Source organism: Miniopterus natalensis, chromosome 10 (assembly GCF_054644295.1).
Source record: "Miniopterus natalensis isolate mMinNat1 chromosome 10, mMinNat1.hap1, whole genome shotgun sequence".
NCBI classification, from domain to species: domain Eukaryota; kingdom Metazoa; phylum Chordata; class Mammalia; order Chiroptera; family Miniopteridae; genus Miniopterus; species Miniopterus natalensis.
The window spans coordinates 21,636,657-21,649,955 of NC_142090.1; the positions used below are offsets into that span (position 1 = coordinate 21,636,657).

The 13,299-nt window shown below is 36.2% G+C and overlaps 1 protein-coding gene across 1 annotated transcript in view; it reads left to right on the forward strand.

Annotated features, from left to right (window-relative positions):
- The window catches only part of CADPS2 (calcium dependent secretion activator 2), a 539,314-nt gene that overhangs the window by 504 nt on the left and 525,511 nt on the right, over positions 1-13,299 (forward strand). The gene's annotated exons all lie outside the window — the stretch shown is intronic.

Below are 13,299 nucleotides of genomic sequence, written 5' to 3' on the forward strand. Positions count from 1 at the left end.
AGCCCGCTGGGTATGGGGCTGCGGCGGGCGCGTCCTTGCCCCCGGCTTGGCAGAGCTGTCAGCTCGGCATCCGTGAGACCCAGACCGACCGGGCAGCTCCAGCCCTGCGGCGGGGCTCCCGGTGGGCCGGGCGATGGCCGGGTTAGAACGAAACTTCCATCAACTTTCATGCCTCACGGCAGTGGTGCATCGCTCACCTAGCCCAGCGGGGAGCTGGACTTGGCCGTGGGTCTGGAGGAGTGTGTAGCCAGCCAGGAGAAACCGGTGGAATCCGTACACCTCCATTGGTTAGAGGGAAGTCTTCACTGGGGCGAAGGGGTGGAAATGGGCTTAAAAACAAAGTAAAATGGACAGGCTTTCTATACTGCTGTATAAACTAAGACATCAAATCTAAACACTGCAGCAGGTATGCGGCTTTGTGGAAGTGCTGTGAGTTGGTAATTCCTGGTCCAGTCAGGCCCAACGAAACGCACTGTTGATAGAAATAAAGGATTGGTGCATAACTACTTAAAAACAAATGTCTTTTTCCCCCTAAAGAGGTAAGGAGTTTGTTTCAGATGAAATGTGTGCCAACTTCAGTTTTAAAGCAAGACCCCAGGGGTTTAATGTTCTGTAGCAGACAAAAGTAATGGCTCAAATTACCCTACCTGGGTGTTTTCAACAGAGATCATCTAGAAAACCTCTTTAGTAGAATGCTGAACCTAGAAGGTTCAGTAGGAATCTAAGTCCCCTTAGTTTGGGACAAGATGTAGAGACCTAGAGAGATTGTAATTTGCCCAAGGCATACCTAGGTGAACAGATAATTATTAGTTTCCTGAAGTATTAACTTGAGCATGTGAGGCACTTAGAAATATGGAGAGCTTTTGAGAACCTGTAGTTCAGAGTAAATGCAGTCTTCCCACTTCCCTCCTAACCCCATATACACATCCTCTTAAAACAGGCCCTTCAAATACCTAACCCTCTCTAGGTAATTCAGTCACAGTGCTAGAACAGGAAAAGATGGAAAAGATGTAGGGAGCCTCTGAGCAGACCTCTCATTTTGGAGGAGAGTTACGTGTCAGAGTAGAATTCTAATCCCAAACCATATGGCATGATTGAAGACACCATTCCCGAGGTCAGTTTTGAGTGCCCTGGGGAGTCTTGTGAGCCTTCCATCCACTCCTAGGTGAGTACCACACTTTCTCATCTGTAGCTTACTTGAAGTTGCATTGCAGTCTCCTCTTACCTCTTCTCAACTCTGTAGGTGAAGTGATTTTCAATTTCAGTTGTCATTCTTAAAGTAAGTGTAATTTTTGACATATATATTGTGATAAATGGTCATAAAGTTTATGAAGATCATCCAATCTTCAGTTTTTTTCACTCATATTGCATTTAAGCTTATTTTTAGTGCATGAAAGTAATTAAAAACAATGTTTAATGACATTAAGATGCTGTCCCCTTTTGGAATATTACCTTTGAAAATGTTTTTTTGCAACAAGTCACTTATTAGAAGCAGATTTAAACTGTGCATACTTGTTGCATTTTGGTAATGAAACAGACTCTCCCTTGCTTGTTCAAATAGGGTAGATCTCTCTGACTTCTGTTTAATTAAAGGCATGCCTCAGAGATATTGCAGGTTCCTTTCCAGACCACTGCAATAAAGCAAGTCGTAATCTTTTGGCTGCTGGAGGGTCTTGCCTTCAATTTGCACCTCCCCCAAAAAAAAACAAAATAACAAAAACAGGAAAGCCCAAAACCCATGACATCTGTGAAGCCCAATAAAGTGAAGTGCAGTAAAACGAGATATGCCTGTAGAATATTTGTTTCTCCAGAAATTGAGTTGGCAAACAGGTTCATTTCCAATATTGCTGCATATGTTCTGTTCAAAAATAATTTGGAATGCTTGGACATTTTTCTAAATATTGAGAGCATTGAGTGCTTTCAGATTAGCTTTTGTGAATTTTTTTTTTTTATTTTTTTTATTAAGCAGGAGACCCCAAAACAACCTAAGTAGTTCCATCAGTCAAACTTACTCAAAATGGGCCTCAAGCTTTTATTTTATTTTTTATTTTTTAATGTGCTGCTTGCTAAGGGGAGCTGTAGAAATTCTTGACAGTCAGATTACCTCCTAGGACAAAACAAAATGGGAATTAACTATATTCCTGAGAATTTGATGCACAAGCCAGTCTCGAATTATACAGTTGAGTAATATAGAGGAAATAACAGGAAAATTGCAAAATCACAATCTATTGTATATTTTTATTCTGTTTTCAAGTAAAACTATTTAATAGCTTAAATTGTCATTGAAATGCATATTGCTACTTATTAATTTCTTTCTTTTTTTATTGAATTGGTTAATAAAATTATACAGATTTCAAGTATATAATTCTATAATACATCATCTGTGTATTGCATTGTGTGTTTACTACTCCAAGTCACTTCTTTCTTCTTTGCAAATTTAAAAACTCAGAATTTGGGATATGAAAGGGCCTTCATTTTATAAATGAAGAAAATTAATTACAGAGATAAGAGCCTTACCTTGCCAGTCAGAGCCCTCTTACTGTTAGGGCTGCTGAGCCTCTGTGAAGAGCCGCAGTGTTGTTGTTTTTCACTTGGCTAAAATGGCCCACAGAAAGGGCTTAGCCATGAGTTATTTAAGAAAGCTTAATAGCATTAAACTCACAGTTGACTAAAACATGTTTTTCTTTGATTTTGGCTGGAAAATTTCAACTCTGAGGAGTCATATTTGTCACCCTATGCCAGTTAAGCCTTCTGACGTCATGACTACTGATGACTTTACAGAAAATTCTGGGGGGCAGGGGCTGTGTGGACCAGACACTGACAAAGCTCTGAACCAGGTGGTCACACCATGTAAGTGGACATACATGATGTGAATATGAAGTCAACTGCCAGTGGCAAAATGACTTTGAATTGTGCTTCAGCCTCTGATGCTTATTTACCTTGATTACCTTTGCATCGTCACAAAGCTAAGGGTCATTAATGATGAACTTTGGGTGATTCTACATCATTGGTTAAAGGTGGCACCGGTGTTGAAACGGGAAAACAATGACACAGATAAAGCAAATCAGTTATTACTTAATAAAGGCAATTTGTTTGTTGAACCTTTTGAAAACATTGAGATCCTGGAGGAGAAAGTGACCAAAGGAGGTACATGGTGGTTGGGAGGTAGGGAGAATCTGGCAAACATAATGACCATCACAGAAGATTTAGTACATTTCACTCATGTAGCTGTGGGTTTACAAACTGTAATCCTCAAGTTATAACTATCATTCACATGTGCATGACTTAAAATAGGAATAGTTTTGGTTAGCCAGGAGTCTATAGGTTTCTAGTTAGTGGTGGTTCTGTTCATTATTATTTTAAGTTAAAGTCAGATGTTGAGAAGGAGCCAACTATTTTTTAAACTAGAAATAATGAGGGAATTAAAAAGATTAAAATGGTACCTGATAACTTTGCATATGCTTCCTATACCCATGTTCTTTGTGTTTCTGTGTGCATGGTCACGGTAATCGCACTAAATTGTGCCGTTAAACCTTTTTATATAATCACTCCCACCACTTGGTGTCTGCATGGTGTCTGAGAACTGGGTAAATGTCTGGATAGGTGGAAGGCTCAGATTTAGTCCTCAAATAATTAGTGAGGTGTATAGGATGGAGGAAAGGTAATATAAAGGCAAAAGAGGAGTCTTACAGTTTGCTGTGGAAACTAATGTTCCTTAAACGCGTTTTGAGACCTCCAGGACTCACCCCCACCCTGCTAAAGAAAGCCATAAAAATGGTAATACTTATGGTGTGCAAGTAATGACTTCAAAGTGACACTTTCCCACTACCAAACCCAAGAGACACCAGTGCTTGCAGAAGCCCCCCAATATGCCTTGCTTTCTTGCTTTCAGGGGTCCAGCAGGTCAGGTGATGGTGTAAAAATCCATGTTTTTGCTCCTCGGGGCTTTGGTATGTTATGGTGCAAATAATAGAAGGGGATGGGTTTTGTTGTTTGCTGCTTTTAATGATTGGGAATACACTGTCCCGTGGGGAGTGAGTTGGAAACCACACACAAAAGGAAAACTTCAGACTGGTTTTAAACAGTATCTCAGAGAAAAATACTTGTTGCTTCAGCTGATCCCTCTAACCATCAGGGTATCTTGAGACCACAGCACTTAATTTGGTGAAATGAGTTGTACTAATGAGAACTCAAACAGATTAAGTGATATTGGCGTTTGCTTTTCTCTTTCAAAAATCAGCTGTAATTTTAATATACAATAACTGCTTATAAAGTAAAATAAAATATTGTAATCGTGTGGTTTCCTTCTTCAGTTTTTGTTCATTTGTTTGTTAACGGAAACAGTCCCCTTCATTTGTACACTCACAAGATAAATAGCACAGTTTGTAAGGTCATTAAAGACCTTCAAAACAAAAGGAAGCCAATTGCTAGGTTATGAAATATGGGCATTCTGAATGGAAAATCCTGCCAGTTATTTTCTTCTGAGGCAGGTCTCTTTTGAGTTACTGTGCTACTTTATATGCATTTCAAATTAATTTAGACCTTTCTTTGGGAAGGAAGAGGTTAGTTGCATAGTCCTGTGTTATTTCAGTTTTTAGGCTAGAAAAGACTTAATGATTGTAAATAGTGAATGAACTATCGAAACAAATTACACCTTTTCTAGAGTTTCAAGAATATTTAAGAATAAAATTATGGAACTGTTGTCTTAAATCGATAACATTTCATTTTATGATCACTGTTTAAGTTACCTAAGGATTTGGATATAACTTTCTTTCTGAAAAGAAAAACACCTGTGATTCTTATCATTAGCTGTGCATTCGAAACACCTTGGAGAACTTTTAAAAATCTCATTATCCAGGTTTTACCCCAGACTAATTAAATCAATCTCTGGGTGGTCTTAAAGCTTCCCAGGTGATTCCAATGTACAACTAAGGTTGAAAAACAGTGTTTTAGAGGGAAGCTATAGGGAAGTGACTTATTTTCACCTAGGCAAGGTGAAAGTATTTGCAATAATGTTTAAGATTACTGAATAATTAAACCAGTATTACATATTAAGGAACAGGCAATAGGGATGCTCTTAGAAGAAACAAAGAACCCCACACATCTCAATAATATCCTAGGAACCACAAAAGACCCTGAATAGGCACAGCAATCTTGAAAAAGAATAACAAAGTGGGAGGTATCATGCTACCTGATATCAAGCTATACTACAAGGATGTAATCATCAAAACAGCATGGTACTGGCATAAAAACAGAAACATAGACCAATAGAACAGAATAGAGAGGCCAAAAAATAACCCCCACACGTATATGGTCAATTAATCTATGATAGTGGAGGAAAGCATATACATTGGGGTAAATGCAGTCTCTTCAATAAGTTGCACTGGGAAAATTGGACAGATACATGCAAAAGAAAAAAAAAAGAAACTAGACCCCTTTTTTACACCATATACAAGAATAAACTCGAAATGGAAAACAGTATGGAGTCTCTTCAAAAAATTAGAACTACCTTATCACCCAGAAATTACAATTCTGGATATTTATACAAAGAAATCCAAAGCACTAATTAAAAAAGATGTATGCATCCCTATTTGCATTGCAGAATTATTTATAATAGCCAAGATATGGAATCAATGTAAGTGTCCATTAAGAGATGATTGGATAAAGCAAGGTGGCATATGTATATATGTATAAATATAATGGAAAGTTACTTGGCCATAAAAAAGAATGATATCTTACTGTTCACAACATGGAAGGACCTGGAGGGTATTATGTTAAGTGAAATAAGTAAGACAGAGAAAGCCAGATACCATACGATTTTACTTATATGTCTAATCTAAAAAAACCCCAAAACAAACAGACTCATGGATATAGAGAACAAATAGATGGTTGTGAGATTCGGGGGGGCAGTTGTTGGGGGGGCTGGGTGAAAAAGATGAAAGGATTAAGAAGTACAAGTTGACAGTTACAAAATAGCCATGGAGATGTAAAGTACAGTATAGGGAATAGTCAATTATAACTAAATACGGTGTCAGATCTCTACTAGACTTATGGGGGGGAATCACTTAGTAAGTTATATAAATGTCTAACCACTATGCTGTACACCTGAAACTAATGTAATACAGAATGTCAACTGTAGTTGAAAAATAAAAAACAATTTAAAAATAATCTAGCCTTCATAGAATCAATGCAGTTGGAGGACAAAGCATATTTAGGCTTCTAAAAGGTCTTCAATTAGGGGATATGCTGGAAGTGATTAAGTTACATTAGCTATTGTATAATTTATTTATAAAATCACAGGTAGATCACATTAGCAACAGAAAATATAGGATGCTAAGGATAAGCCTGAGTGTTGCTTTCCATTGCAACATGAACTGGGAGGGAGAACATAGTGAAATCTCTGAATTGGACACTGAGTAATGCTTAACTGAAAAGTAAATTTCACAGAGATCTTCTAAGATCATTAGTGGGTGGAATGTTTTGGGGTATGCAGTAGTAATGCATGTAGGTTTTTTAAAAATCAACTTTATAAAGAAAGCATTTTCAAGTAATTGTCTTAAGTGAAGTAATTAAAACTATTTAAACAAGAACTTATGAGTGTTTTAATATTTTTTTGCTGTTTCCAAAATTCTAACATTAGGTAGACAGTAAGAAAGGCATCTGTTTTCTTCAAGCTGCATTAATAAGTTAAGTTGTTGTTTGGAAGTTGGGAGCCTTCTACTTGGTAGAGCATTACTGATGCTCTGCTTTGCTTCTTGAAACTTTATCACATTACTTTGTAAACTTTATGGCTTGAATATTTTTATAACCTTTGTTAGTGATGATTTTTTTACAGTGAAAATGTTATTGGGGCAAATGGTATAAACAATTTAAAGGCTTTCTTTGCCAATTTGATAGAGATATTTAATTTGCTCCTTTCTGATTGCTTATGAAGGTGAATGTGTGTATGTTTATGGTCTTACATTCTTTCCCCATTTTCCTGTTGAGATTTTGGTTTTACTAACAATGTAAACCCATTATCAACATGATAAGGATAATGTTCCTTTGTGGAAGGTGTACTTCCATTAATCATAAAATCTTATTTCTCATTTATGCTCTTGGACAATTAATTTCCCATCTGGAATTAAATTTTGAAACAAAGAATTGACTTAACTTTATCCCCCAGATAGCCAAACAATTCTTGCAGCCTAATTTTTGATTAAGCTCTACTCTCATTACTAAGCTTGTAAGGTCAATATTTTGACTTTACAAAGAATTTTTCATATTTTTTCCTTCATTAATTCATTGGTCAAATATTTGAGCCCTCATTATGTGAGTTTAGCACTGTTCAGTGTGCTGAGAATATAGTAGAGAGTAGAGCAAGCAGAATCCTCTCATGGGCTTATGTTTAATAACATATTATATATATAATGTGTATATGTGTTTCTTTCTATATCTGTTTGTAGGTTACCTATTCTAATTCATTAATCTAGTTCTCTTTTCCATATAATTTTGATTTTAGATATTTTTATCATATATTTTAACATGATAGGGTTAATTAGATCCCACTTCCATGCCAAGAATTGTTGAATCTTTCTCTGCTCCTCTCTCCCTCTTTAAAAATCACCAGTATAACATAGTGGCTAGCAAATCACTCACTTGTCTTCTCAATATCCTTTGTTAGTTTTGTCTTATTTCAGATTTTATCCTTTAAAAATTTTACAAGATATCCCAGATACTCTTGTTTTTACATATATACCTGTTAACTTTATAAACTTTATTGCTTTATAAATCAGTAGTTTGTTTCTATTTTATTTCTTCTTGTTTCCCTTAGGGTTTTTAAAGGGGGCCTAGGTAAGGGCAGACGTAAGGACGTAGTTCTTTCATCTGGCTTCTTAATTAGGGTGAATATTTTCTGCTTTGTAATAAGAAAATGGAAATATACAAAGCTGTGACTTTACATGTAGATACAGTTTGGCATCAGTCTGTATGTTGCATTATAGAACTTAGTTTTAGTTTTTTGCTAAGTAGTCTTATTTCACATTTTACTTTCCCCTTGAACCAGTATTTACATCATTAATCAGAAGAGTAACTTATTTCAAGTGTTGAAGTTTTGCTTCCTCTTCAATAAGAGATTTTAAGTTTATATAACAAGTTAATATATTCTGACTTTAGGATGAAAGTTAGCTAAAAATCAAATAATTAGCATTATTACAGTAATCATTTTTCTTATTTTTGTTGTTTTTAACCTATCAATGACTAAATTATCCTACTATAATTGTATTTTTAATTTATTTTGCTTTTCTAGAAGTATTTAACTCATACATTTTGATGCTAGGTTCTTAATAGTGTGATGATTTGTAAGTATGTACTGTACTTATAATCAGTGAAAAATAACTGCCTTTGATCTATTTAGAGTCTGTGTATGTGTCTGTTGGGTAAGGACTTCACTTTGTCCAATTTTAATATTGAAACTGCTACTTTAGGGGAGTTTCAGAGATTTTGATGGTATTCAAAATATATATATAGTCATGTTTGTCTATATACACATATAAAAAGCTGCATAGACATATATCTGTGTACATATGTTTATGAATAAACACATTGCAGGGTTATTTTCTATTGAGGAGAGTTATTTAATACAATTTTTGCCTAGTCTTTTATAAGAGCTTGAAACATTTTATTAGTCATTGTTGATATAATGTTTAATCTTATCGTTTTTCATTTTGTTCATTGTTTGTTTCCTTTGCTTTTTGTTTTACATTTTTGCTGTATGACATTTCAGCTCTTTTATCCTGGAGCCTGGGACAGGCAGAGTGACATGACATAATTCTTCCTTTGCTTCCTCATGGTTGTGCTAACTGCTTTGATTCACTGGGCAGAGTACATGTGTTTTATGAGCTCTGTCTCCAGTTTTCTTCATGGATTATGAAGTTAGTGGACATTCCTCTGAAAAGAGAGTTTCAGTTTTATACTTAGTCTGCAGTGTTCTTACCTTTTAAAATATTATTGTGGATCTGCATATATATTTTTTATTGGGAGGTAGGAAAAATTAAATTCTGCCATTCTCCTATGAAACCTGTATTCTTAGTACTTCAACAAATTTAGGGAAATATATATTCCAAATTTTGTTTGAAGAGATGAGGATCTTGTTTTAATTTGGTTCTCTAGAAAAATCTGTAAAAGTCAAAATCCTATTTTAGCCAAAAAGGCTTACAAAAGCTAAATATTATCAGGACGAAAGACAACTGTAGCCTACATTCTTGAAGTTCTGGTTTTCTTAACTAGAGGATTGAATATATTCTCAGGCAGGGAGATTCAGATAAAGGAATTTATTGTTCTCCTATCCCTGCTTCCACTAGGGCTGCTCTGCCTTTACATGTTAGAACAATACACCCAAAATGACAGGAGTGGGGAAGACCAAAGCAACCAAATAATTATGAAAAACTGAATTTATGTGATTCAAGTGTATAATCCCTAAGAGTTGCCATAGAGTTTGATCACTGCATCCTAGAATCCTAGGCTTTGGACTATATTTTCCCTTTCTTTTTATTACTTTACAAATATTTGAAATAAGTGATATGGAGATACACAATTTAATCCAACACAGTTCTTGCCATAGGAAGCTGATATCTAATAGGTTATATATTGAATTTGTGGTCCTTCAAATAAATAAAGATCCAAAAGACATTTTCTTGGTGCTCAGGGGAGAAATTTGGGCATAAGAAGTAAATTTGAGAGTTGTCATGTGGATTGTAATTGAAGCCATGGGTTTGAATGATGTGGCTGAAAGAAAGAGTCCAGCAAAGAGAAGGTTTTAATGACTTGGTCTTAACTTCAGGATTTAAAAGCCAGGAGAGACGATTGACCTGGCAAAGGAAATGGAGAAGGAACAGCCAGATTTGTAAGAAGAAAGCTAGGATGGTCTGTATGACAGAAACTAAAGGAAGGGCTATTTAACAGAAGGGAGTAGAAAACAATGTCAAGTGTTAGTGAGAGGTCAAGTAATCTGGAGATTGAAAATGTTAATTGGATTTAGAAACATGGAACTGACTCCAACATTGGTGACCCTAGCAACCCATTTTAGGTTTAATTTTTTAAGTTGGATTATTGGTGTGACATTGGTTAATATAATTATATAGGTTTCAGGGTTACAGTTCTATAATACACCATCTGTATATTGTATTGTGTGTTCACTACCCAAAATCAGGTTTCCTTCCATAACTATTTATCCCCTCTTTCCCCTCTCCTAGATACCACTATCTCCCATTCCCTCTGGTAATCACCATGCTGTGTCTGTCTATGAGGTTTTTGTTTGTGGGTTTGGTTTAATTTTTTTAAAGATTTTAAAAATTGATTTTTAGAGAGAGAGGAAGGGAGAGGGAGGGAGAGAGAGAAACATCAATGTGAGAGCAAAACATCGATCAGCTACCTCCTACATGCCCCCTACCGGGGATTGAGGCCACAACCCGGGCATGTGCCCTGACCAGGAATCGAACCAGTAACCTTTCGGTGCTAGGGATCACGCCCAGCCAACTGAGCCATACCGCCAAGGGCTGGTTTAGTTTTTAACCCACTTTTTCATAGATTGATATTTCTAAACTACATATTTTTTAAAGTATGTTATTGATTTCAGAGAGGAAGGGAGAGAGAGGGAGATAGAAACATCAATAATGAGAGTTATTGATCAGCTGCCTCCTGCACGCTCCTTGCTGGGGATCAAGCCCGCAACCCAGGCATGTGCCTTGACCAGCAATTGAGCTGTGATCTCCTGGATCATAGATATGGATCATAGATCTACTGGATCATAGATCTCCTGGATCATGAGTCGATGCTCAACTACTCAGCCATGCCTGTCGGGCTAAACTGTATTTTGTATGCTGAATTCAGCATCTTTAATTATTACATGGTGGCTTTGCCACCCAACAATTAAGCTTCAGCAGTGCTGCTCTTTATATAGACTCTTGTGGGAGATACTATATAAATATAAATGTATGTATGTACATAAATATGTATTTGTTGTGCTTTTGTTTTTTAGAAGTGAAATAAAAATTATTAGTGATAAGCAGATTTCAAATCTGGTAGAATTGAGATATAGACCATCAAGTATGCTACAAATATCAATATCAAGTTTTTGACATTAAATTGGGTGCTTGTTAAGTTTAGCTGTTTTTTTAATTTCAAATTCTGAATGAAACAAACTCAAAGAACTTGTACGAATGCTGGAATACGTAAATTGAAAAGTGGAATGAAACCAGGTTTGTGATATGTTTTTAGATCAATGGTAATGCATGTCTCTCCTCCTGCCCTGTCCCCATTTTCTTTGTTTGGCTTTCCCACTTTCAGTGTTCTGTGTTGCTCATGGGACCTTTCTGTAGGAGAGTAGGGTTCTGCCCTTCACTGTCCTCTCTAAATTGCTGTCACCTCATTTGTCAAATGACTAATACTTGTTTCAGCAAGATGCCATGAAGTTCATGCAAGATTTCTGAAAAGCACCTAGCACAGTGTCTGGCTTGGAGTGTATCTTCAAACAGTTTTTTAAATTTTTTAAATTTTCTCATAATATTCCTTCAGAAAAAATTTTCCATTCTATAAAGCATATTGCATTTAAAAAATATTTGAACAGATATGTATGCTAGGTACTATTTTAAGCACTATTTTAAGCACTGGGAGTATAGATGTGGACAAGGCAGCCCTCATGAAGTTTATATTTAGCAGAGAAGATGGGCAATCAACAAGTTTACATACTAAGGGATGTAACTGTGACTGTGGGAGGGAGTTTGGCATCATTGGCTATTTCAGGTACGGTGATCAGGGAAAGCCTCTGAGGAACAGGTAGTGGTTGAGCAGAAGTTGAGATTAAGTGAAGGATTAAGCCACTTGAAGATAGTCTGGAGAGTTAGGGCCAGATTATTTGAATTACTTAGGTGACAGTAAGTTAAGACTTTAAGTGTGATGAGAAGCTATTAACAAATTTTGAAGAGGGTTCAGGAAGTGATCTGATTAAGATTCTGAAAAGATCTCTTTGATCCAAGAATAGATAGTGCCACTACATTGCAGAACTCCAAGGGATACCAGTTACATGGAATTTAAAGCACCACCTTAAAGTTGTACAGCCTTGAGAATAGACTAAAGAGGCAAGCAAGAGTGGAAGCAGGAAGACTAGTTAGGAGGTTATGGCAGTGGTTCAGGTTTGAATAGGGGTGTAGCCTAGAAGGTAATATAGAATGTAGGTAGTATTTACTCAACTTTATTTAACTAAGTTCATAAATACATTATAATGAGCAATATGCTAAAATACTGTTATTTTGAGATAACATGGTAAATATATTTAAACTATTTTATTAAAATCATATATTCATGTGGTTAAAAATCCAAGTCTTGAAGATCTTAATAATAAAAAGCAAAAATGCTCTGACTGGTGTGGTTCAGTTGGTTGAACATTGCCTCATGCACTGAAAGGTCGCTGGTTTGATTCCTGGTCATGGCACATACCCAGGTTGTGGGTTCGATCCCTGGTTGGGGTGTGTGCAGGAGGCGGCTGATCGATGTTTCTCACACTAATGTTTCTCTTCCTCTCCCTTCCTCTCTCTAAAATCAATAAAATAAAATATTAAAAAAGAAAAAGCAATAGTCCCCTGTCCCATTCCTCTCCCTTCTAGTCACATGCCCAGAAGGAACCCTTTTCAGTCTAAACTATTAATGTTTTAAATGCTTCTGGCAAATACTTCATAAATTGATGTAAGATGCTTACACTACTTTTCCTCAAACTTTAGCCATTACTTAGGAGATGGTTGCCACTTATTGAGGATAGCAAAGCAATACATTTGAAGGATCCTAGAACCCTGATAGCTTTGCAGAGGAGGGCTGTCACACCAGCTCATATTTCTAAGTGAGAGAAATGAACTTCTGTCATATTTATGCTAACTTTTTAAAGTTAATGGATTTGATTTTAGTTATTATAAGAGGTCTGTTATCTCCATATTCTATTTACAATTAGCTTTGTAATTTAAGTAATATACTCAGCCCTTTATTTCTTGCTCCTTTATCTATGGACCTTATAGCTGTAGTCTTCTTGCTGTTAGTAGTAATTACTCGATATTCACTTCCCTTCCTTTCTTGTTACTTTTCCACCCCTAGCTTCCCTTGCAGCTATAGGTGGCCATGTGACATAAGTTCTGGTGTATGAGACAGGAGACAATCATCTTGTGACTATGAGGGAAATACTTAAGGGAATTTTGGAGGTGCTGGCTGGGTCAGACACATTGATTCTGAAACCATTGCCAACAGCACCTGCATCTGGACATTTTTCCATGAGAA